The 27,634-nt window shown below is 37.7% G+C and overlaps 1 pseudogene; it reads left to right on the top strand.

The window, feature by feature from the left end:
* The first annotated feature begins 6,721 nt into the window (after positions 1-6,721).
* On the top strand, positions 6,722-27,628 carry LOC116887876 (annotated as a pseudogene).
* Positions 27,629-27,634: the final 6 nt, after the last annotated feature.

The following is a 27,634-nucleotide window of genomic DNA, read 5'->3' as shown; positions in this document are numbered from 1 at the left end:
TTAATCATGAAATAGAATAGTTTTACAATCCACAGAAGACTTCCCTTAAACATATTTATATTTAATCCTTGTCGATGATTCCAAACCTAGGATAACTAATGACCGATTTTCAAAGAAAATTTCTTATAACTATCCTGTATTATAAGTTTATGTTGGTTAATAAAAAATATCAATAATATTATAAACATATTCTACGAGATAACCCACTACTATTACTCCACTAAATGAACATAGTTTCAAACTGACAATTGATCATTTATCATTATGCCCATAGAATAATAGCTCTCTTAACCTTCATTAAAACTATTATTTCTATTAGATGATAGTTATCTTGACCTACAACTGGTCAAGATGTAGAGAAAAAGAGATTGTGGAATTCTTAGCCCTAAATGAAACATCTATGTCACACCCCCTTTTTGCAAGTCTCTGGATGCATTGAAGAAAAGGAAAGAGAAAGAATGTAATAGGAAGCACATGACTATAAGGAAACCTTGTTTTCTGCACATAGTATGACATTTACAAATATGACCTCATATGTAGATCTTCTTTGGATGAGTATATTTTGAGATTTCATGGTATAGTTTCCTTGTCATATATAAAGACACTATTTAATAGCAGATTTCCTTGTCATCTTGCTTTTATTAAGGGATCTACCTTAAAAGTTTTAGGATAGTATTCATGATGGTTCTGATTTTTATTTAAGTGAATAATAATAGTTGGTGATACTGTGTTATTTTAGACATAACTGAAGACCATCAGGATGTTGTTCTTGGGGAAAAAAGTAAAGAGTTTGACACTGAAAGCAATAAGAGCTTCATGAAACAAACAACACATGAATCAATGAAAAGATGCCTTATGTTCAGAGAATGGAATAATTAATACTGTTTAAATACCCATAGCAACTAAGATCAAGAATCGACAAATGGGATCTCATAAAACTGCAAAGCTTCTGTAAGGCAAAGGACACTGTGGTTAGGACAAAACGGCAACCAACAGATTGGGAAAAGATCTTTACAAATCCTACAACAGATAGAGGCCTTATATCCAAAATATACAAAGAACTCAAGAAGTTAGACCGCAGGGAGACAAATAACCCTATTAAAAAAGGGGGTTCAGAGCTAAACAAAGAATTCACAGCTGAGGAATGCCGAATGGCTGAGAAACACCTAAAGAAATGTTCAACATCTTTAGTCATAAGGGAAATGCAAATCAAAACAACCCTGAGATTTCACCTCACACCAGTGAGAATGGCTAAGATCAAAAACTCAGGGGACAGCAAATGCTGGCGAGGATGTGGAGAAAGAGGAATACTCCTCCGTTGTTGGTGGGATTGCAGACTGGTACAACCATTCTGGAAATCAGTCTGGAGGTTCCTCAGGAAATTGGACATTGAACTACCTGAGGATCCAGCTATATCTCTCTTGGGCATATACCCAAAAGATGCCCCAACATATAAAAAAGACACGTGCTCCACTATGTTCATAGCAGCCTTATTTATAATAGCCAGAAGCTGGAAATAACCCAGATGCCCTTCAACAGAGGAATGGATACAGAAAATGTGGTACATCTACACAATGGAATATTACTCAGCTATAAAAAACAATGACTTTATGAAATTCGTAGGCAAATGGTTGGAACTGGAAAATATCATCCTGAGTGAGGTAACCCAATCACAGAAAAACACACATGGTATGCACTCATTGATAAGTGACTATTAGCCCAAATGCTTGAATTACCCTAGATGCCTAGAACACATGAAACTCAAGACAGATGATCAAAATGTGAATGCTTCACTCCTTCTTTAAAAAGGGAACAAGAATACCCTTGGCAGGGAATAGAGAGGCAAAGATTAAAACAGAGACAGAAGGAACACCCATTCAGAGCCTGCCCCACATGTGGCCCATACATATACTCAATTAGACAAGATGGATGAAGCAAAGAAGTGCAGGCAGACAGGAGCCGGATGTAGATCGCTCCTGAGAGACACAGCCAGAATACAGCAAATACAGAGGCAAATGCCAGCAGCAAACCACTGAACTGAGAACAGGACCCCCGTTGAAGGAAGCAGAGAAAGAACTGGAAGAGCTTGAAGGGGCTCGAGACCCCATATGAACAACAATGCCAAGCAACCAGAGCTTCCAGGGACTAAGCCACTACCTAAAGACTATACATGGACTGACCCTGGACTCTGACCTCATAGGTAGCATTGAATATCCTAGTAAGATCACCAGTGTTAAGGGAAGCTCTGGGTCCTGCTAAGACTGAACCCCCAGTGAATGTGATTGTTGGGGGGAGGGCAGCAATGGGGGGCGGATGGGGAGGGGAAAACCCATAAAGAAGGGGAGGGGGAGGGGTTGGGCGTATGTTGGCCCAGAAACCGGGAAAGGGAATAACACTCGAAATGTAAATAAGAAATACTCAAGTTAATAAAAAAAAAATACCCATAGCAATGTATACATTCAGCAGAGTTCATTTTCAAATCTGCACAGTGCTTTGTACATGAAAAGAAAATGTAGTTCCTAAATATGTATGGAAGCACAGACACACAAATAGGGAAAAGAACTTAAAACCAAAACCAGGCCAAAATTTGAATCAAGTTTAGGTCCAGTTACATTGCAAAGTCACAGTAACCAAAAAGTAAGGCACTTGGTATTTGGTATATGTACTGTACTATGGCAGTATCAAATTTTAGAGTACTAATGTACAAAGTTTTGATTCTTATCTTGAGTTAACATAGTATATTACAGATGCTATGAAATATAGAAAAACCTTGTTTTGGCTTATTTCTGCTGTAGTAAATGACCACAGATTTAGTGACTTTGATCAACAAGTAGATATATTAAAATTAAACTTACAGGGCCCAACACACATGGCTGATAAGAACTTAAGTAAATATTCAATATCCTTAGTCATTAAGGAAATGCAATCCCAAACTACTTTGAGATTTTATCTTACAACAATCAGAAGAGGTAAGATAAATAAAGCAAATGACAGGCCACTCTAAGGAGGATGTGGGGTAGGGAGTACTAATCCATTGATGAAGGAAATGGGAACTTATACAACCACTATATGCTCATTATTCTTGAGAAATTACCTGGAGTACCCTACATTCTTCTACACAGACACTTGTTCACCCACATTCATAGCTGTTCTATTCATAATAGCTAGAAATTGGTAGCAGCCAAACTGCCCATCCACAGATGAAATGATAAAGAAAATGTACATTGACACAATGGAGGATTTCTTAGCTAGAAAAAAGAAGAAATCATGACATTCAGATGTAAATGGATGGAGTTATTTAGAAAGATTCGTTGTAAGTGAGATAACCTATTGTGATAAGTTTTGAATTTTGGTTTCTTCATAATAGCCAGAAATTGGAAGCAGAAAAACTGACCATTTGCAGATGAAATGATAAAGACAATGTATATTTACACAATGGATGATTACATAGGTGGAAAAATAAAGAAATCATGACATTCACAGGTAAATGGATGGAGTTATCTAGGAAGATTCATTGTGAGTGAGATAACCTATAGTGATGATTCTGGAATTTTTGTTCTTTAAAACAGAGAGAAATATAAGAATGTGTTTTCATTCTAATTCCAGTTATGGGGATATAAGGTGCTATGGTTTGTGTCATGGTCTAACAAAGATGTGATTTGCCAGCTGCAGATAGTTTCTGCAACTGTGTGACATTTAGAAATCTGGGAATTTATAGAATGTATAGAAATGCTAAAACCCCAATAGGGGTTTGCTGGTAGTTGGTCATTCAGGGGTAGGGGTTGCAGTTTGTTAGTAGTCATGTTCAAAGAATAAACAAGAAGACAGAAAGTAGATTCAAGGATCTCTATCTGTTTCTCTCCACTTTATCCTTTCTCTGGTATCTAATGATAGGAGTGAAATTGGGGTGATGAAGAGTGGGGGAAAAGAAGAACCTACACAGTAACTAAGTTGAGCTACAGAATTCCAGACCCTAAAAGACAAATATAGTATATGGCTGGTGATATGTAGATGTGAGTTGTTAATTTTTTAATAAGCAAGCTAAAACCCACATAACTACAGAGGTTAGGTATAGAGTAACAGACTGAAGGAACCTTCTAGGAAAAGGAAATGTAAAGTTATGCACATAATTATGAAGGGATGAGAAGTCAGAAACTAGAATGTGAGGATCAAATATAAAAGAGGGAGAAGAGATAAAGAATGAAATAGAGGGAGAGATGAATAAAACTAGGGGCCATTTGAGGGGTCATATGTAAACCTAGCACAGTAGGTACATCTTAAAATATATACATATATCAAAAATTTGAATGAAATCACCTAATAATTGGGGAGAAAAAGCCACAACAAGATGTCTTTCTCCATGTAATGGATCCTCCTGTGTTAGGAATAGGCTACATTTCATAGATTTTTTTTTTCCTGAAGGGGCCAAGTGGAAACTCTGAAACAACCCTAACTATTGTAGCTGCTATAGGTTATTCTCCACAAACTGGTGGTAAGGCCATATTTCTGAATATAGAACTGACATATAACTCCAGCTATCTGGAGCCTTTAACCCTATTGAATGATATTGATAGTAGTGGAAGTTACTCTGAAGGCTACAAGAGGAGAAAGCAAAGCACCAACCCAGCTACAAATGCTTTGATCTTCAATAGTGTCGTGTCTGTAAGACATGCAGGTACAATAGAGGAACAAAAGTGGAAGTAACCAACCACTATTAGATTGGATTTAATGCCCATTCCATGAGATATAACTCATGGTCAACACTACATTGTTCTACAAAAACCTGAGCCTGGATAGGCCATGGCCCTAGAGAAAACCAGATATTATTGTTCAGTTAAACTTTAGTTCAGGGAGGGAATTAGTTTTAAATCTGTGGGCCAAGACCCCTTTGGAGTTTCATATAAGGTTTACATTACAATTCACAATAGTAGCAAAATTGGAGTATGAAGTATTAACCAAATAATTTTATTGCTGGGGGCTAGGTCACCACAACATGAGCAGCAGCAGTATTAAAGGGTCATAGCATTAGGGAAGTTAAGAACCACTACACCAAAGGAACGTAGCAATAAAACAGCTCTTATTGGCATTCATCAGATTAGTTGTCTTGTTCAGACCAATAAATGGACAAAGTGCAGAGTGTGAGAGTCATTGGAACACTCAGAATTAAATGAAATGTCTTCATCAAATCCTGCCCTTAGGGCTCAGAGAACTCTACCAAAGAGGAGGCAAAAAGAGTATAAGAGCTGTTGCCAGGAAAGCAAGAGGCTCCCAGGACACAAGGGGGATGACATTAGCTGAAATACCTAACAAAAAGGAGAGAGAAACTCTAGAGACAGCATCCAGGTTGAAGGATAGGGCCACCTACTTATCTCAAAAATATTAACCCAAAATTGATCTTGTCTAAAGGAAATATAGGAAGAAGGAATAGAACAGTGACTGAAAGAAAGGCCATCCAAAGATTGCCCAACCCAGGGATCCATTCCATATGCAGACACCAAACTCAGACATTATTGCTGATGCCAAGAAGTGCTTGCTGAAAGGAGCCTGATATAGCTGTTTCCTGAGAGGCTCTGCCAGATCCTGACTAATACATAAGTGTATGCTTAGAGCAAACTATCAGACTGAGCAAGAGTCCCCAATGGAGGAGTTCAGGGAAGGACTGAAGTAGCTATAGGGGTTTGCAACTCCATAGGGAGAACAACATTAAACTAAACAGAAACCCCAGAGCTCCCAAAAACTAAACCACCAACCAAAGAGTAATCATAGAGGGACCCATGCCTCCAGCTGGATATGTAGCAGAGGATGGCCTCATCTGGCATCAATCGGATGGGCGAACCTTGATCCTCTGGAGGCTTGATTACCCAGTGTAGCTGAATATGAGGGTGGTAAGGAGGGAATAGGTGGGCATTGGGCTGGTAGTGGAGCAATCTCATAGAAGCAGTGGGGAGGGGGAGAGGATAGGGGGTTTCCTGAGGGGAAATTTTGAATGCAAATAAATAAAATAAACAATAAAAATTTTAAAAATGAGCAGGTGGCAATGAAAGACACTAAATTACTGTTTTCTAGATACAACAGAACTGACACATAAATGACCTCACAGAGACTGTAGTAATATGCATCTACCCTAAACATGTATAAGCTAGCAGTGTGCGAGCATTGAGAAAGGAAGTAGACCCAAGCACCCATGGATATCCTAGAAGCTATCTCTAACCTCTTGCTGAGAAAGAATCAGTTTTTTTCCAAAGAATCTCAGTGGGCAGGAGATGGCTAACATACAATAAACATAACAGTCCTTTACCATCATCATCATCATCATCATCATCATCATCATCGTCATCATCATCATCATCATCAACTCCTAATGTTTTCTCTGGACCTGCCTTCCTTCTTTCCTTCCTTTCTTCTTTTTTCTTTTTCCCTGCTATAGATCTTTTGCTTACATATTATGGTTTCCAATTTTATGTCTTTATTGTGATTTCTGTGTGTCCAACTATGTATGTTTCTGCATTTATGTTTCTTATGCTTTCTCTTTTACTTCTTTCTGTTCATTTGTTTTGTCCTATTCAGTTGTGTTTTTATTTTTATTTATTTACTTTTGTTCTTTTAGATCCCTTTTTTGTTTTCTGATGAAACAGAGCAGAGTCTGGATTTCAGTGGAAAGGTGAGATCTGGCAGGAGTTAGAGAAGAAGAAACCATAATCAGCATACATTGTATTAAACAATGACTGTTTATGTACCAGTTGAACATGGCATTATCACCAAGTGAGACAATATGGAGAAGACCTGAAATTACGCCTTCTACAATGAGATACATTTGTCCCTGTAATACTTTGTATGGCTCACTGAGTCCCCATGAACCCAAATGGCCCTGTAGTAGCACATTTTATGGCTCACTGAGCCCCTATGAACCCCAAACCCAACTGTGAAAAGATAACCCAGATCATGGTTGCATGTTCAGCACTCAAGCCACATACATAGGCATGCTGTCTCTGTATGCGTCTGGTCATACCACTGGGATTATGATCAACTCTGGACAAGGAGTCACCCACACTGTGTCCATCTATGAGGTCTGCACTCTTCCTCATACTATTCTGCATCTGGCCCTGGATGGCTGGTACCTGACAGAAAACCTCATGAGTATCCTGACCACATGGCTTCAGCTTTACCATCACAGCAGAGAAGAAAATCATGAGTGACTTCAAAGAGAAGCTGTATTATATTATACTGGACTTTGAGAAAGAGATAAACACTGCTTCTTCCTCAACCTCTCTGGAGAAAAGCTATGGGTTGCATGATGGTCAGGTCATCCCTATTGGCAATGAGCAATTTTACTATCCCCAAGGCACATTTCCAACCCTGTATCCTGTGTATATATCTTGTACATCCATGAAGCTACTTTTTTATGCCCATCATAAAATAGGGCAGTGACATCTACAAAATCTCTATGCCAACATAATGTTCTTCTTGGCACTATCCTGTACCCAGTCATTACTGGCTTGATGCAGAAGGACTTCACTGCTCTTTTTCTCATCACCATGAAGAACACTCTTCCTTACTGCAAGTACGTTGTATGAATTGGTGGCTCCATTTGGATGTTACTGTCCACCTTCTAGAAGATGTGGATCAGCAAGCAGGAGTATGATGCTAGCCCCTCCATTGTGCACTGAAAATGCTTCTAGACAGACTGTTATTGAACTGTTTTTTTACACCCTTGCATTGACAAAATCTAACTTGTGAAGAAAATCAAACACTTAAAAAAAGCAAAAGCTGAGACAACATTGACATGGCTTTATGTGTTTGTGTTTGTTTATATTGTTTTTATATTTTGGTGCTTTTGACTCAGGATCTAAAAACTGGAAATGTAATGATGACAGCAGTTAGTTGGAGCAATCAACCCCCAAAGTTCGACAATGTTGTTGAGGATTTCGATTATACCTTATTTAAAATATTCATTTCAAGTATCTATGGGATAGACAGCTACAGGAAGTCCCCGACCCTCTCAAAAGCTTTCCTGACTCTAGATATGTAGAATGACCAAGTCCATAACCTCACCACCTAAGTCCATGCTTGTAGGAGACAGCCTTGCTTTTGTGTAAATGATGCATGTTATGACCAGATCTCGAGGTCTCCACAGACAACCAGAGACCACCATGAATCCAACTCAATTGCAAAGTAAGGAGTCTTTATTCAAGCTCTAGATTGGACCCTCAAATTTCTCCAGCACAGTGGAAAGTATAGAAGATGATATGCTGGTGTAAGCCTTGCCTGTTTTATCATGGTTGCAGGGTTGCATTCAAGCCCCACTAACTTGATATAAGAAAACTTGGACTCAATGTGTGTGCGCTGAGGCATTGAGATGGTAAGGGTTTGCCTGCACACACTGTCTTGAAACCAGTTTAAGTGCATGCCTTGGAAACAAACAAATAAAAATATATTTTCAGTGAAAATAAAGAAAAAAAAAGAAAAAAAACAACTTTTCTTTTCCAGATTCTATCATTCATTAATTCTTTTTATGGTCACATTTCTCTGACTCTGCCTTTCCCACTTTCTTTGCTGCTGGCTTGTAATGATTACATCCAGGTCTGTCTTGATAAGCCATGGATATTCTTCTGTCAAGAACATTACAACAGACATTTACAACAGACATTCTTCTAATTATCTCTATATTCTTATTTTCCAGAGATTAGGACAGGGACATTTTAGGGTTTGAGGTGGTGCTTCTTTAGTTTATAATACTCAAGGTTCAAGTGAAAATGAGTTTTACAGTTATACATTTCAACTTCTACGTTGGATAATAGGGCATGGTACTTTTATGGGTATTTAACAGATATTTATCAGTCTCAGGTGATTTCTATGTTCTTTTACATAAATGAACAGTCTAATGAAAGTGTTTCTCTCCAAGTTCCAAAAGAATCAGATTTGTTCCTACAAAATTCTTTGGATTTTCAGATATTTCCAGGTAAATGTTTTCTCTTCTGTTTACTAGCTACTTAACTAAACTGTCTTTTAGGATTTCTCAATAGTTTCCTCAATTTTCCATAATTTAAAGACCCATTTTTCTCCAAACCTCTGTGTGTGTGTGTGTGTGTGTGTGTGTGTGTGTGTTCTATGTATAGAGGCCAGAGAACATGTTATTCTGGGGCTGTCCTCCTTATTTTTAAGGCAAGGTTTCTCAATTTCTTGTAATTCATTGATTTGGCTAGGCTAGATGCCAAGCAAACTATATTATGCCTATTACCATATAAACCCTTAGAAGGGATATTATTGTTCATTTAATTTATAAAAATACTAATGTATACTTGAAAACCCAAAACCTCTGTTCATTATAAGATTAATTGAATGAATAATCAATAATCTATGAAGAGACAATAAAAATATACTTTTCAAAAAATTTACTTGCATAAATTGTCATAATCTGTAACTCACTAAATTGTGCAGGAAAGAAAAATATGCAGTATTTATCAAATGCTGAAAATTATTTCTTTTATTTTAAGTAAAATAATAGAGTTAAGGTACTCACTTTCTCCTTTATATCAGGTGGTAATCATTATTTTTATGTGTATTGATACATTTTGACATAATTAAAACCAAAATGAATAGAGTAATTCTAATGAAATGACTGCTATTTTCTGTCTATGCAGATGGTTTTCTTTTTAACTTTAAAATGATTCACTTCCCCTTGGGAGAGGACAATAATTAAGCCTGTTGAGTACAGTGAAAACAATATATAAAGGCATTATGCTAAATAGACAAATACTTGATAAAATAACAACTCTAACCAGATGGAAAAATCTACAGCAATAAAGGACACCAAAACTAATTCCTTTTTAGGGTTTAAAGTATATTTTCCTTTCTATTGGGGAGAACGCTTTTGAAAATAGGAATACAGATTGTTTTGTTACGTTTTGAACTCATTTCAAGATATTCACAACTCCTTCCTTTCTCGCTCTCTGGACATCTTGGTTGCTGATCTTGGTTGAGGGTTGTCCTGCACCTAAGGCAAGAAGATGGTTGCCACAGAGAAGACAAAAAAAAATCTCTGGACTTGATCAACTCTAGGCTACAATTTGTTATGAAAATTGGAAAGCACGTGCTGGGGTACAGACAGACAAGGCAAGGCGCAGTTAGTTATCCTCACCACCAACAGCCCAGCTTTGAGGAAATCTGAAATAGAATACTATGCCATGTTGGTGTCCATCACCACAGTGGAAATAATGAATTGGGAACAGCCTGTGGAAAATACAACAGAATATGCACATTGGCTATCATTGACTCAGGCAATTCTGACATTATTAGAAGCGTGCCTGAACAGAATGGTGAGAAGTAAACAAGAAAGATTTCCTTTAGTAAAACTTTGCCACCAAAGGAAGGAGAAGCCCTTGGTCCTACCAAGGTTGGACCCCCTGTGTAAAGGAATGTCAGCGAGCAGGGGGTGGAATCGGGAGGGCAACACCCTTATAGAAGAAGGGGAGGGGGAAGGGATAGGGGACTTATGGACAGAAAAATGAGAAAGGGAATAACATTTGAAATGCAAATAAAGAAATATCAAAACAAAAAACAAAAAATAACCTTAGCAAGAGCTCCTTTTGAAAAAAAAGTTTACAATTTAGTTCACATGATGTTTTCTTACCTCTAATCACATGATAGCTATGTAATGAATTGTGAATTATTAAAATCCCTGCTTGCTGGTATTCATTAACCCTAACAACATATGGTAACAGGATGGTGATAGGACATTTAATCAGTTTCTACAACCTGCAATTTTTTGTATGTTTCCTTTTAAAAATGTTTCCTTTATTTTGAGAATTTCATTCATGTATTGATTTAAATATGATAAATTGTACCTTCCATTTCCCCCCTCTAACTTTTTCTATATACCCTCTCAATATATCTATCTTCAAAACTCATGTCTTTTTCTTTTAAATATTCTGGCAAGTCTAGTTAGTATTTTCTACATGTTCATGGGTGAGGCAGCATTAACTGGAGCATGGTAATCTTATAGGTGGCCATAATCTCAATAAAGAATGTTTCTCTTTCCCTCAGCAACTATTAGCTCCTAATAGCTTCCTAGTAAGGGGAAGGGCCATGAGAACATCTTTGCTGAATTTCTAGGTGGCTTGAATGTATGCAGGTTTTGTTAAGGTAACCATGTTTGCTGTGAGTTTGGGAGTGCAAAAAGAAAAGCCATGCCCAGAAAACAATGCTGCACAGTCCTCTGCCTCCTACCCTCTATATTTTCTATTATGTGTGCATATAAATAATTAGATGAAAGATTCCTTCACACAACTTTAAAGGTAATGCAGTTTTCACATTTTAGATGGAATCTATGAGTATATTAAAGTGAATCTGAATACAAAATAGCATCCACTGACTGCAGCCAAATTAATCTCAATTGGTTGGAATAAAGCTACACTTGCTAATAGAACCAGAAATATAGGCCAGGAACCATCTAAGAATTCTTATTAAATATTTAAAACACTAAGACATTAAAAATAAACACTAAGAAATCAAGAGTACTAAAAACAAACACTAAAATATTAAAGCATTGAAAACAAATATTAGAATATAGTGTGATCTTGGCTTAATTAGACAAGACAGTTATAATAACTTTAAAGTGCCAAGAAAGGCTAAATTTCAATAGGCAACAGAAATTCATCATAATCAAATGAACATAGAAAACTATCCCTTCAAATTTCACATTATTTCCTTTTCATGAATTGAAATCACACACTATAGATATATAGTATACAAGCAGGATGTTGCCCCTTCTCCCACCTTTCCTCAAAAGTCCCTTTCTGATATGCAGATAATGCTACTTTCAGTTCTACAAAACTATTTCATAACTACAGTTTTTATTTGATTGTCTGTGTTATCACTACCATCAAATACATAATTAAACCACCATTTATGTGCACCACAATAATAGGTATTTATCTCGTTCTTTCTTTTGCTTTCTACAAATCTTTACTTGGTGCCAAAAGCTATAGTTAAAAGAGATGAATCAAAAGGGTACCTGAGGGGACTGGGGAAATATCTCATTTGGGAAGAGTTTTTGCTGGGCAAGCATGATGACCTGAATTTGGACTCCAGGACCTATATAAAAGATACATCTACATATGCCTTAAAATCTGGGTAGCAGAAGCCAGAGACAGGAGAAGCACTGATGCTTACTGATTCATGTTCCAGGTTTAGTAAAAGACTCTGTTTCAAAGGAATAAGGGAGAAGGTGTTAAGAAGGATATTGTACATATTCTTCTGATTTTAGTGTGCATAGGAGTATACCCAAACATATATAGGCATATATTCCACAGTTACACACATATTCACACAAAGTTTAAAATTGACACTCAAATATGTATAATAGCCCAATGATAACATACTTGCATAATATAAATAAGGCCCTGAGTTCAAGTCCTACATTGAAGAAAACCACTACTTGTTTTAAAACAATGTACTTGTGACTGGAGGGTAAAAGGCACACATACACACAAACAAACAAACAAACAACAAAAACAAAAACCCTCACAAGGATCTGTTTCACAGTCTTTCCACATAAATCGTTCATATTTAACTGTTTTCCGAATATCTAGCCTTCCATTTTTCAACTTAATCCTTACCTCATGAGCACAATTTTTAAAATAATAATGTGATCAGGTAATTCCTTACTTGAATTATTTATGCAACATTTACTGCTTCTATATTCATTTTAATTGTCAAAGCATGCTTGAAAACATTCTGGTAGACGTCTGTAAAACCTGTTTCATAGATCTCAAGGCAAAAGTTATTTTTCTGATAACCCCGAAATATTTTTTCAATTTCTACCCTCTCACAATTTACAGTCAAATTTTCCAGACACCACATAACTTGTTAGGTAGAATCAGATTGCATGAAGTAGCTGTTATGAGAATCCAGATGTCTTCCAATAAACCAGATAATGATACACAAAATGGTAAAAACAATGCTAATCTCTTCATTAAATGTATTTTGTTTAGGATACATTAAACATCATTTATAAAATATACCACTTATGGTAATATGCAATGGTTTAACTATTACCCTAAATAAAGTAATGATTAGCTAAACACTGTTTAGATTTTATTTCTAATAATCAAAATACCAATAGTCAAACCTTACATAGAATACATGAAGTCTTGAGGTGTAAAAGTTAGAAAACTTGTACCATAAGTCATATTTAATTATGAGTTTGATTTCTCTTGTGCTGTGTGTACTTACTATTTGCTCCACTAAAACCAAAACTATAATCTGTTCTGTGATCTCCTGTTCATCTCTCCCTACTTTCCACCGTACTGCTCCCCTGTTTATCTCTACCTACTTTCCACCTTACTGGATTTTATCCAGAAAAGGAGGTTAAGTAAAATGAAGATGAGCTAAAAGTATGGGAGTATACAAAAGGGCCCAGAAGAAAATCCAGGTTAGGTGGCTTTCCACTCCACTGTTAATATATCCTTCATGGTTATATGAAAATGTATTTAGTGGAAACTATTATACATAATATCACTAACCCCATAAAATTATTACTAATATTTCCTGTCAACTATTTTAACAAGATCCCGAGTTAATAATTCACATAACATAATTTGATTATGATCACATTTGTTTTAGAATGTTTTATCTAATTTGACTCCAATTAGTCTGATCTTCTTGATTTTTGAAAATATGGGATATCAGATTCTAAAGTACATAAAACATATTTAAATATAAGTTTTGGAAATACTTTATGAAAAATATTTATACAAATATTAGTATATGTTTTATATCATAATTTTTATTTAGAAATGTGCCTTACTTACATAAAATATGAGTAGATTATCCTATTACATGAGAGGTATAATGGAACCTTTCGAAATGGCTAACTCTTGGAAGGCTAAAACATTTTTTAAAAAGATGAGTTACTCATTTTTTTTTTTTTTTTTTTTTTTTTTTTTTTTTTTTTTCCGGAGCTGGGGACCGAATTTTTTTTTTTCTCTTTTTTTTTTTTCCTTCCTTGTTTTTTTTTTCCCCCGTTTTATTTTTTTTTTTTAATTTTTTTTTTTTTTTTTTTTTTTTTTTTATTAACTTGAGTATTTCTTATGTACATTTGGCAAACATCCCCTTCCCTCCCCCTTCCTTATGGGTGTTCCTCCAACCTCCCCCATTGCCGCCCCTCCCCCCAACAGTCTAGTTCACTGGGGGGTTCAGTCTTAGCAGGACCCAGGGCTTCCCCTTCCACTGGTGCTCTTACTAGGATATTCATTGCTACCTATGAGGTCAGAGTCCAGGGTCAGTCCATGTATAGTCTTGGGGTAGTGGCTTAGTCCCTGGAAGCTCTGGTTGCTTGGCATTGTTGTACATATGGGGTCTCAAGCCCCTCAAGCTCTTCCAGTTCATTCTCTGATTCCTTCAACGGGGGTCCCGTTCTCAGTTCAGTGGTTTGCTGCTGGCATTCGCCTCTGTATTTGCTGTATTCTGGCTGTGTCTCTCAGGTTCGATCTACATCCGGCTCCTGTCGGTCTGCACTTCTTTGCTTCATCCATCTTGTCTAATTGGGTGGCTCTATATGTATGGGCCCCATGTGGGGCAGGCTCTGAATGGGTGTTCCTTCAGTCTCTGTTTTAATCTTTGCCTCTCTCTTCCCTGCCAAGGGTATTCTTGTTCCCCTTTTAAAGAAGGAGTGAAGCCTTCACATTTTGATCATCCGTCTTGAGTTTCATTTGTTCTAGGCCACTAGGGTAATTCAAGCATTTGGGCTAATAGCCACTTATCAGTGAGTGCATACCATGTATGTCTTTCTGTGATTGGGTTAGCTCACTCAGAATGATATTTTCCAGTTCCAACCATTTGCCTACGAATTTCATAAAGTCGTTGTTTTTGATAGCTGAGTAATATTCCATTGTGTAGATGTACCACATTTTCTGTATCCATTCCTCTGTTGAAGGGCATCTGGGTTCTTTCCAGCTTCTGGCTATTATAAATAAGGCTGCGATGAACATAGTGGAGCACGTGTCTTTTTTATATGTTGGGGCATCTTTTGGGTATATGCCCAGGAGAGGTATAGCTGGATCCTCAGGCAGTTCAATGTCCAATTTTCTGAGGAACCTCCAGACTGATTTCCAGAATGGTTGTAGCAGTCTGCAACCCACCAACAATGGAGGAGTGTTCCTCTTTCTCCACATCCTCGCCAGCATTTGCTGTCACCTGAGTTTTTGATCTTAGCCATTCTCACTGGTGTGAGGTGAAATCTCAGGGTTGTTTGGATTTGCATTTCCCTTATGACTAAAGATGTTGAGCTTTTCTTTAGGTGTTTCTCAGCCATTTGGCATTCCTCAGCTGTGAATTGTTTGTTTAGCTCTGAACCCCATTTTTTAATAGGGTTATTTGTCTCCCTGCAGTCTAACTTCTTGAGTTCTTTGCATATTTTGGATATAAGGCCTCTATCTGTTGTAGGATTGGTAAAGATCTTTTCCCAATCTGTTGGTTGCCGCTTTGTCCTAACCACAGTGTCCTTTGCCTTACAGAAGCTTTGTAGTTTTATGAGATCCCATTTGTCCATTCTTGATCTTAGAGTATGCCATTGGTGTTTTGTTCAGAAATTTTTTCCAGTGCCCATGTGTTCAGATGCTTCCTAGTTTTTCTTCTATTAGTTTGAGTGTGTCTGGTTTGATGTGGAGGTCCTTGATCCACTTGGACTTAAGCTTTGTACAGGGTGATAAGCATGGATCGATCTGCATTCTTCTACATGTTGACCTCCAGTTGAACCAGCACCATTTGCTGAAAATGCTATCTTTTTTCCATTGGATGGATTTGGCTCCTTTGTCAAAAATCAAGTGACCATAGGTGTGTGGGTTCATTTCTGGGTCTTCAATTCTGTTCCATTGGTCTATCTGTCTGTCTCTGTACCAATACCATGCAGTTTTTATCACTATTGCTCTGTAATACTGCTTGAGTTCAGGGATAGTGATTCCCCCTGAAGTCCTTTTATTGTTGAGGATAGTTTTAGCTATTCCTGGGTTTTTTTGTTATTCCAGATGAATTTGCAAATTGTTCTGTCTAACTCTTTGAAGAATTGGATTGGTATTTTGATGGGGATTGCATTTGAATCTGTAGATCGCTTTGGCAAAATGGCCATTTTACTATATTAATCCTGCCAATCCATGAGCATGGGAGATCTTTTCCATCTTCTGAGGTCTTCTTCAATTTCTTTCTTCAGAGTCTTGAAGTTCTTGTTGTACAAATCTTTTTACTTTGCTTGGTTAAAGTCACACCGAGGTACTTTATATTATTTGGGTCTATTATGAAGGGTGTCGTTTCCCTAATTTCTTTCTCGGCTTGCTTCTCTTTTGTGTAGAGGAAGGCTACTGATTTATTTGAGTTAATTTATACCCAGCCACTTTGCTGAAGTTGTTTATCAGCTTTAGTAGTTCTCTTGTAAACTTTTGGGATCACTTTAAATATACTATCATATCATCTGCAAATAGTGATATTTTGACTCTTCTTTTCCGCTGATCTGTATCCCCTGACCTCCTTTTGTTGTCTGATTGTCTGGCTAGAACTTCAAGAACTATATTCAATAAGTAGGGAGAGAGTGGGCAGCCTTGTCTAGTCCCTGATTTTAGTGGGATTGTTTCAAGTTTCTCTCCATTTAGTTTAATGTTAGCCACTGGTTTGCTGTATATGGCTTTTTACTATGTTTAGGTATGGGCCTTGGATTCCCTATTCTTTCCAGGACTTTTTTTATCATGAAGGGGTGTTGAATTTTGTCAAATGCTTTTCAGCATCTAATGAAATGATCATGTGGTTTTGTTCTTTCAGTTTGTTTATATAATGGATCACATTGATGGTTTTCCAGATATTAAACCATCCCTGCATGCCTGGGATGAAGCCTACTTGATCATGGTGGATGATTGTTTTGATGTGCTCTTGATTCGGGTTTGCCAGAATTTTTTGTTGAGTATTTTTATGTCGATGTTCATAAGGGAAATTGGTCTGGGAAGTTCTCTTTCTTTGTTGGGTCTTTGTGTGGTTTAGGTATAAGAGTAATTGTGGCTTCATAGAAGGAGTTCGGTAGTGCTCCATCTGTTTCAATTTTGTGGAATAGTTTGGATAATATTGGTATGAGGTCTTCTATGAAGGTCTGATAGAATTTCTTGATAGTTTCAGAATCAAGGTGCCATATTTTAATATAATAATCCCATAAACTATATAATTTTAACCTTTCTCTCTATTATTTTCTACTAGAAAAATAAATTTAACTTTATTTGATTCTAGTTATTTATGTACAACATTCTTGTACTTGAGAACTCTGCCAAATACTTAAAATCATTCAGAGTTTGCATAGTTTACCATTATATACTGGATTTTTCTTATTCCCTGCTATGACACATTTAGAAGCACAATCAGAAGAGGAAATTAAGGAAAATGAATGTGATGAGTTTATTTTTTGGTCTCATATCCTTGAGTTCAGAAAGAGGTGGCCCCAGACCTGAGGTTTATATGAACTCCTTACTCTGCCCCCAACAGAACATTTAAAGATATAATATCTTCCTTTTAAAAAATACTTCAAACTGTCCAGCTGATATGTGTTTCTTATAACTAGCCTATATAAGTCACCATACAATTACCTTAAATTCTAAGGTACCTTAAACAAATGCTACACTTTTCCCTTTAAATTTCAGCTTGAGTCTATTTTTCACAACCTGCACCATTTCCACTATAATTTAAATTCACTAATTTCTCATATAGATTAAAACAAGACTTTAGTACTTCTTCCCACACTGCACTATTTTTATTCCAAACAGCTAGTGAAATTCATTTAAAACAATAAGGAAGATACTTTATTACGCTGCTAAAAATATTCTAAATGTTTCCCATAGCACTTAGAAAAAAATAAAATTTTAAGTTCCCATGATGTTCAACATACACTACTTAATTATCTGTAACTTCTAATTACAATGGCCACACCAAATCTCACTTCAGATGTGTATGTTTATCATTTACCATTCTGACTACCTGTAATTCTTCACAATGCCACTTTTGAAGTTCTAGAAACATATTATTCAATTCTTTTAGAGAATTCATGTTCAGAACATCCAACTGGAAAAATCCTAGATGCGTACCCTAGATACATGACTGTCTATTTCTCTTAATAGTTATCTGTCTACTTAAATGACATACCAATTCTAGTCTATATATTGGAGTCTTTTGTCTTTTTTTTTCTTCATGCTGAATAATCTGAATGGTTTTCCAGATTTCTTGTTTTCATGTTCACATATGAATCAGAACCTTCTTAGTGAACAGTTTCACTCTTTTTATTTGATTTTTAGGTTTATAGAATTTTTTATTTTGTGTACATAAGTGTTCTCTATGCATACATTTTTGCTCACCATGTATATACCTGGTGCCCAGCAAGACAAGACGAGTGAGACTGTTGGATACCCTGGAACTGGAGTTACAGTTTTTGAGTTGCCCTGTAGGTACTAAGAAATTAATCCAAGTCCTCTAAAAAACAAAAAGTGCTCTTAACTGTTACCCCATTTTATGGCCCCCAATTTCTTTTTTAAAACCTCCCAGGCAGTCTAGACATAGTGGCAAACACCTTTAATCATAACACTCACAAGGCAGACGCAGATGGATCTATGTAAGTTCAAGGCCAATCTGGTCTACATAGGATACCACAGGCCAGCCATAATGATACAGTGCCACCCTGTTTCCAAACAAACAAAAAACCATGCTATATACATATAAAATGATCAATAGGGCAGGCAAGATGGAGCAATGGCGCTTGGCCAAAAAGCACAACGACCCAAATTTCATGTCTCAGAACCACATGGTAATAGGAGACAATAGACCCTTTCAAGCTGTCTTCTGATTTCCACATGTGTACCTTGGTACAAATGTGTACATGTACTCCTGTGAAAACACCTAAGTAGTTGAAATTTTATAAAGGGATAAATAAGTGTTTATCTAGCCAAAATAAATTGATAAAAAGTAATAAAACCCATCTACAGCCAGGGTAAGCTACAAATATGTGGAAGCTTTTTTTTTTTTAAACTTCCTTTTTCCTGTATGATGGTTTGAATAAGAATGGCCCCTATCAGATCATATATTTGAATGCTTAACTACTAGGGAGTGATGCTACTGTAAAGAGTTACAGGATTAGGAGTATTGCCTTTTTGGAGGAAGTTTATCACTGGGGGTGGGCTTTGAAGTTTCAATTGCCCATACCAAGCTCACAGTATCTTTCTCAGTCTATGAATCAGGATATAGCTCTCAGGTTCTATTCCAGCACCTGCTTGCAGGTTGTCATGCTCCCTTCAATGATGATAATAGACTAGACCTCTGAAACAGTGAGCAGGTCCCAGCAAAATGATTTCTCTGTTAATACTTTCCTTGGTCCTGGTGTCTCTCCACAGCAATAGAAGAGTGGCTAAAACAGAAATTAGTACCAGGGATTGGGTTATCACTGTAACAGGCCTGATCATGCTATTTGTTGGAAGAATATGGAAGATTTGAGACTTTAAAATATAAAAACATGGGGTTGGGGATTTAGCTCAGTGGTAGAGCGCTTGCCTAGGAAGCGCAAGGCCCTGGGTTCGGTCCCCAGCTCCGAGAAAAAAAAATATAAAAACATTTGGATATTTTATTAAGGTTACTGAGCAATCCTAGTAGAAGCACAAAAAACAGTGTTGAAGGTGTTTTTTACTGTGATGGCCCAGATCAAGAAGTTTCAAACAGGAAGAATATTAATCAATGGCTTAAAGTCCATACTTGTGATATATTGGCAAAGAATACAGATGACTTCTGCTCTTGTCCTAAAGTTTTGTCTCAAGATAAACCGAAGTGTTTGGTATTAATAGTGTTGCCTGAGGAGATTTGAAAACAGCCTAGTGTTGAATATGTTGCTTGGTTATTAGTGGTTACTCATATACAGATCTATAATGAAATGGAGCCAGCAGAATAGGGAAAAGTATAAAAAGTATAGTTTGAGGAGAAAAGACCACTAAGTAGTGTAATGTTAGAAGCAAGTTCAGTGCTCAAGAAAATAAAAAAGTCTGAAGAAAACTTGATGTTAAATGGAATAAAAGGAATGGTGACCTCAAATAATACTCCACCCAGCTAAGCTTCCTGTTTGTGAAAAGGAATTAAAGGAAAGTGTAAGCTGTGAAGGAAACATAAAAAGCAGAAAGCTTAGGGAAACATAATTGAAGGAGGGGTCAAATTTTAGCTTCAGGAAGAACAAAAATAGAAGAAAGGGTTGCGTAATCTTTCTTTGTTTCTAAGAAATGCTGCTGTGGCCAGGCCTATGTCAAGAAAGTCTCTACATGGAGGCCCAGAGACTCCTCCATTGGATGAAGCTGTGAAAGACCCCAAGATGTAGGAGATGTCAGAGTCCTCTGATTCCTGCCAAGGAGAGCTGTTAACAGGGAGTAGTAGAACCAGCTCATGAGATAGATGTATATTATAGACAATGAATCCAGAAGTTGGAAAAATGAAGATCACATTGACATCAGAGATGCAGAGTTTAGAGATTGCCCAGCTGGTTTTGTTCCTGTTTTGCTCTAGTATTTTCTTACTATGTTGCTTTTTCTGCTTTTTTTTTTCAATTTACTTTTTTATTGAATATTTTACATATTTACATTTCAAATGTTATCCTCTTCTCGGATTCCCACCTCTCCCATCCTCCCTCCCCCTGCTTCTATGAGAATGTTTCCACTTACCACCCTGGCATTTCCCTACACTGGGGAATCAAGGCTTCCCAAGACCAAGGGATTCTCCTCCTATTGATGTCAGACAATGCCATCCTCTGATACATATGCAGCTGGAACCATGAGTCCCTCAATGTGTACTTTTTGGTTAGCGGTTTAGTCCCTGGGAGCTCTGGGGGGGGGGGTCTGGTTGGTTAATATTGCTGTTCTTCCTATGGGCTTTCAAACCCCTTTAGTTCCTTCAGTCCTTTCTCTAACTCCTCCATTGGGGTCCCCTATGCTCAGTTTGATGGTTAGCTGCAAGCATCCTCCACTGTATTAGTAAGGCTCTGGCAGAGCTTCTAAGGAGACACCCATATCAGACTCCTGTCTGTAAGCACTTCTTGGCATCAACAATAGTGACTGGGTTTGGTGACTGCATATGGGATGGATCCCCAGGTGGGGCAGTCTCTGAATGGTAATGTATATCCTGTGGCTCTGTAAGTTGGAAATATGTGGTATGCTTTTTTAAAATTTTATGTTACTTAGTTAAGAAAATTGCCTTCAATCTCAGAATGGACTTTTAGCAGCCTCAAGACTGTGAATGACTATGGGAACTTTTAAAGTTGTAGTACATATATTTTGCATTGTAATATGGATATAAGCCTATGGAGGACAGGGAGTAGAATATGGAAGTTGAAGTAAAAAATGGTCTCCATAGGCTCACACATTTGGTGCTTTGCCATGAGGGAGTGGCATTATTTGAAAGGGTTAAAGACGTGACATTGCTGGAGGAAGTATGTTACTGAAAGTAAACTTAAATATGTGAAATGTCCACACCAAGCTCAGAATCTTTCAGCCTAGATAAAACATAAAAAAGTAGCTCATATCTACCGCTCCAGCATCACCCTGCGTGAGATCATGCTTCCTGCCATGATGATAATGGGCTAAACCTCTGAAACTGTGAGCAGGCCCGTAACTAAATTCTTTCTTTGTTAAGAATTGCCTTGGTCCTGGTGTCATTTCAGAGCAATGACTAAGACACCCAACTTCCAAAAATCTACAAAATAATTTTGTTCTGACTTGTGGAACATCTGTTTCCTTGTCTTTCAAAACAGTTATATTAGAGATAAAAACTACATAGACATGGATAAAAGTCAAGTTATTAACTATTATTCGTCGACTAGTTTTTCATTCAATGTTGTTCCTTTAAGTTTCATCCATGTTTATACATTTTAATTTTTTTTCAGAAAATATCTTATGTATTCCAGTCTGGCCTTGCACGTCATATGTAGCCAACGCTGCCCTTGAAATACTGATATTCCTGCCTCAAACTCCTAAGGGCTAAGATAAAAGGTGTGAGCCACCATTACAAATTGATGCAGTAGGTTTTAGTTCATTTATTCTCATTGTTAAATACTATTCATTGTAGCAATATAGGTTAATCTATTTACCACATTAATCATGAGGTGCTTCTGTTGAAGTTCATGCAACTGTGGTAAAAATTGCTATGAGTATTCTTTTATGTATTTTTTCCACTATCACTAACCTTAGAACTTTTCTCCTTAGAAGACTTTATATTGCTGCTTTTATCAAATTTCATTGTTGAAATACTTTCAGAGATCCTTATTTTTCTTATTATGGCATTATTTCTGCCAGTCATTGCTATAATACCTAGAAATAGCAGTTGGAATGACGGTTCAGTTGGGAAAGCATTTCCTGTGCAAGCATGAAGACCTCAGTGTAGATCTCTAGAAAACTGATAAACAGCTGGGTGCAGCAATGGGTATTTATAAGCCCACTGCTGAGGAGCAGAGCCAGGTAGTATCCAGCAGCTCACTGGACATTCAGTATAGTCAAAAAGGTAAGTTTTAGGTTTACTATGAGTTCCTTTTTTAAGAAAAGTTGATAAGAAAATATTGTAAGATAACTACTCTCACACTCCATTCTCTACAAGCATGCACACACATGTAAGAACACCTATATGTGCATGTATTCATGTTTGTATGTGTGTACACACACACATTCAAATGCATATATACCACATCAATCACTTCTCCACACATGAAAGAAAATATAATCTTATCATCCTAATGGAAATTTATTCAAGTACGAAGGTAACTATCATAGTAACATCAATGAACAATCCTTACACAGATGTTCTACTTTCCTAAAATACTCTGCAAAGGTGGTCTTACATCCTGAAGGCTCTAGAAAATATTCTGGTAGTTCTATAACATCATTCTTCTTCGTAAAATTAGATTGTTACTCTATAAGTGCCTTAAATTGAATGGGCTCTAAAAATATGTACATAGTGTTTCTGATGGAAAACGACAGAGGGCATACTTCTGTCTTAAATTGGTGGATCAGTTATTCATGTCCATGTACTCTTTGAATTCACAAGTTGATTTTAACCTTGATTATATAAAGGGGACTATATTTTCCTCACTACAGGATCCTATAGGAAGTACAGAAGACTTGAGTTAATCTTAATCTCAAATTTTAGATAACTATGAAGATTTCTGTGTCTAATGTAGAATCTGACATCTGTTCATACTAAAAATTGCTTGTTTTGAAAATCAATTAGCTGTACTGTTATTTGTGGCTCATTCCTATACAATTTTTGCCAGATAACTATTTTCAAAGTTTTCTCAAAATATTTGAAGTGTTTACATTTATTATATGTTACAAAGTCATCATCTATAGACTTCTTAACTGACCTTTAATTGCACCTGCTCTTATTTTCATTTCACATTGAACATTTACTTCTGACAAAGCACTGAGAGGTTTATGGAATAATTTTACTTAAAGAGAGTCACTTATTTTCTAATAGTTCTCCACTAAATCTATTTCCAGAAGTGCACCAAGTTACAATATTCGAAAGAACTTTGTGTGGCCAAAAGATCATATAGCTTGTAAAAAGTACTTCTATCCATTCCTGACAACAACAGACCAATCCTCGAAACTCATACAAGAAATCGACTCATACTCCCCACAAATATATTGAAAAATATAGAATAATACAAGAAAACAAGAATAAGCAGTATGTATAGCAGCCTCATCTCTGTTGGAACAGAGCTCTTACATTACTGAGAGAGGGGGATGGGTTGGTGAAGGGAGGAGAAGAGAAGGAAAGAAAGGAGAAGGAAAGATAAAAAAAGAAAATAAATGATCAGAAGAGAAAAGAGAGAAAAAAAAGATGAGAAAAGAAAAGAAAAGGCAGAAACAATAAAAAATTAAGTTGCCCTGAGGTACACAGTGAGGTAAGAAACCAAGGTTTCTGAACCGTATTGGCTACTATAAATGTACATTGTGTCAGCACACCGTTTCTGGTTCCCCATATTGCTTTTGTATTTAACAGTCTCTCATTTAACCTATGACAACCGTGTAGAGTGTTTGCTGCTCGTTGTTGCCTGCTTCTCCAGTCTGTTCTCTAGAAGAGACAAGAATGAGGGGAGGAGAGAGGGGGAGGAAATGGCGGAGGGGAGGGGAGGGGAAGTGGAGGGGAAGGGGAGGGGAGGGAAGGAAAGGAAAGGAAGGGGAGGAGAGGGCAAGGCTGGAATCGGGACGCAAAGGAAAGTGGAGTAACAAAAACAACAAAAAGAAAAGAGCTATAATCGGTGAGGTGAGAAACAAAGTTGTCTGAACTTTATCGGCAACTATAATGTACATTATATCAGCTCACTGTTTCAGGTTCTCCATCTTGCTTTTGTGTTTAATGGTCTTCCATTTCACACGTCTCTCATTTAACCTGTGACTGCAGAGCAGAGTGATTTCTGCTCGTTGTTGCCTGCTTCTCCAGTCTGTTCTCTAGAAGAGACAAGAATGAGGGGAGGAGGGAGGGGGAGAAAATGGCGGAGGGGAGGGAAGGGAGGAAGGGGGGAGGGAAGGAAAGGAAAGGAAAGGAAAGGAAAGGAAAGGAAAGGAAAGGAAAGGAAAGGAAAGGAAAGGAAAGGAAAGGAAAGGGAGAAACAAAACAATAAATTGCCCTGAGATATACTCGGTGAGGTGAGAAACAAAGTTTTCTGAACTTTATCGGCAACTATAATGTACATTATATCAGCTCACTGTTTCAGGTTCTCCATCTTGCTTTTGTGTTTAATGGTCTTCCATTTCACACGTCTCTCATTTAACCTGTGACTGCAGAGCAGAGTGATTTCTGCTCGTTGTTGCCTGCTTCTTCAGTCTGTTCTCTAGAAGAGATAAGAGTGAGAAGAGAAGAGAAGAGAAGGGAAGAGAAGAAAGGAGAGGCGCAGGGAGGGGAGGGGAGGGGAGGGGAGGAAGGGGAGGGAGGGGGAGGGAAGGGCGGGGAGGAGAGGAGAGGGAGAGGGAGGGATGGGGAGGGGAGGGGCGGGGAGGAGAGGAGAGAAGAGGGGAGGAGAGGAGAGGAGAGAGGAGGAGAGAGAGGAGAGGAGAGGAGGAGAAGAGAGGAGAAGAGAGGAGAAGAGAAGAGAAGAGAAGAGAAGAGAAGAGAAGAGAAGAGAAGAGAAGAGAAGAGAAGAGAAGAGAAGAGAAAAGGGGTAACAAAATCATCAAGTTGCCCTGAGACACCCAGAGAGGTGAGAAATGAAGATTTCTGAACCTTATCAAGTACTGTAATGTACATCAAGTCAGCACAGTTTCCGATTCCCCATTTTGCTTTTGTATTTAAAGGTCTTCCATTTTACGGGTCTGTCATTTTACCTGTGACAACTTTGCGGAGTACTTGCTGTGCCTTGTCTCCTACTTTTCAGTCTTTCCTCTAGAGATGAGAACGAGAAAGAAGAGAAAAGAAAAGAAAAACGAGGGAATATAAGCAGTAAGTTGTCCTGATGTATCCGTCTCGGTGAGATACAAATCTTAATCTTTCTGAACCTTATCGGCTACTGTAATGTACATCACATCAGCACAGTTTCCGGTTCCCCATTTTGCTTTTGTATTTAAAGGTCTTCCATTTTACGGGTCTGTCATTTTACCTGTGACAACTTTGCCGGAGTACTTGCTGTGCCTTGTCTCCTACTCCTTCAGTCTTTCCTCTAGAGATGAGAACGAGAAAAGAAGAGAAAAGAAAAAGAAAACGAGGAATATAAGCAGTAAGTTGTCCTGATGTATCCGGAGAGGTGAGGTACAAATCTTAATCTTTCTGAACCTTATCGGCTACTGTAGTATACATCACGTCAGCATGCTGTTTCCGGCCCGCCATTTTGCTTTTGTATTTAACGGTCTTCCATTTTACGGGTCTATCATTTTACCTGTGACAACTTTGCCGGAGTACTTGCTGTGCCTTGTCTCCTACTCCTTCAGTCTTTCCTCTAGAGATGAGAACGAGAAAAGAAGAGAAAAGAAAAAGAAAACGAGGAATATAAGCAGTAAGTTGTCCTGATTTATCCGGAGAGGTGAGGTACAAATCTTAATCTTTCTGAACCTTATCGGCTACTGTAATGTACATCACGTCAGCATGCTGTTTCCGGCCCGCCATTTTGCTTTTGTATTTAACGGTCTCCCATTTTACAGGTCTCTCATTTTACATGTGGCGGCCGAGTGGAGTGCTTGCTGCGCCCTGCCTCTTTTTCAGTCTGTCGTTGAGACGAGAACGAGGAAAAGGAGAAACGAAAAAAAAAAGTAAAGGAGGAATATAAGCAGTAAGTTGCCCTGAGATACCCGGAGAGGTGAGAAATCAATCTTTCTGAACCTTATCAGCTACAGTAATGTACCTCACATCAGCATTCTGTTTCCGGTCCGCCATTTTTCTTTTGTATTTAACAGTCTCCCATTTCACAGGTCTCTCATTTTACATGTGGCGGCCGAGTGGAGTGCTTGCTGCGCCTTGCCTCCTGCTTCTTCAGTCTGTCCTCTAGAGACGAGAACAAGAAAAGAAGAGAAAAGAAAAAGAAAGGGAAAGAAAGGGAAGAATATAAGCAGTAAGTTGCCCCTAGATACCGGGAGAGGTGAGATCCTTCTGAACCTTATCGGCTACTGTAATGTACATCGTATTAGCACTCTGTTTCTGGTCCGCCATTTTACTTTTGTATTTAACGGTCTCCCATTTTTACAGGTCTCTCATTTTATGTGCAACGACCGAGCAGAGTGCTTGAGCTTGCTACTGTACAGAGTGCTTGCTGTGCCTTGGCTCCTCCTTCTTCAGTCTGTCCTCTAGAGACGAGAACGAGAAAAGAAGAGAAAGGGGGAAAAAAGGAAACGTAAAGAAGGAATATAAACAGTAAGTGGCCCTGAGATACACAGAGAGTTGAGAAATTAATCTTTCCGCACCTTATCAAGTACGGTAGTGTACGTCACGTCAGCATGCTATTTCCGGTTCGCCATTTTGCTTTCGTATTTAATGGTCTCCTATTTTACAGGTCTTTCATTTTACCTGCTGCAACCGTACGGAGTGCATGCTGCACCTTGCTTCTTGCTTCTTCAGTCTGTCCTCTAGAGTCAAGAACGAGAAAAAAAGAGAAAAGAAGAGAAAGTAAAATTAAGGGAGGAATACAAACAGTAAGTTGCCCTGAAATACCGGGGGAGAGGTGAAATATGAATCTTTCTGAAGCTTATGGGCTACTGTAGTGCATATCACAGCAGCAAGCTGTTTCCTGTCCACCATTTTGCTTTTGTATTTAAAGGTCTCCCAATTTACAGGTCTCTTATTTTATGTGCAACGACTGTGCAGAGTGCTTGCTGCTCCGTTCCTCTTGCTTCTTCAGTCTGTCCTCTAGAAGAGAAGAAGAGAGAAACAAAACAAGTTGCTCTGAAATATCTGAAGAGGTGAGTTATGAATGTTTCTGAACCTATTGGCTACTGTAACATACACCAGCAAGCTCTTTCATTTCTGCCATTTAACTTTTGTATTTAATGGTCTCCCATTTTACAGGTTTCTCCTTCTTAAGTACGATGACTGTGTAGAGTGCTTACAGCTCCAGGACTGTTTGGTTAACCAGCTTGCTGTCTTTAAATCTGAGTGGTACTAACACAAG

Source organism: Rattus rattus, chromosome X (genome assembly GCF_011064425.1).
Source record: "Rattus rattus isolate New Zealand chromosome X, Rrattus_CSIRO_v1, whole genome shotgun sequence".
Taxonomy (NCBI): Eukaryota; Metazoa; Chordata; class Mammalia; order Rodentia; family Muridae; genus Rattus; species Rattus rattus.
The sequence above is the reverse complement of the archived record's forward strand: the minus strand, read 5'-3'. Positions and strand labels throughout refer to the sequence as shown.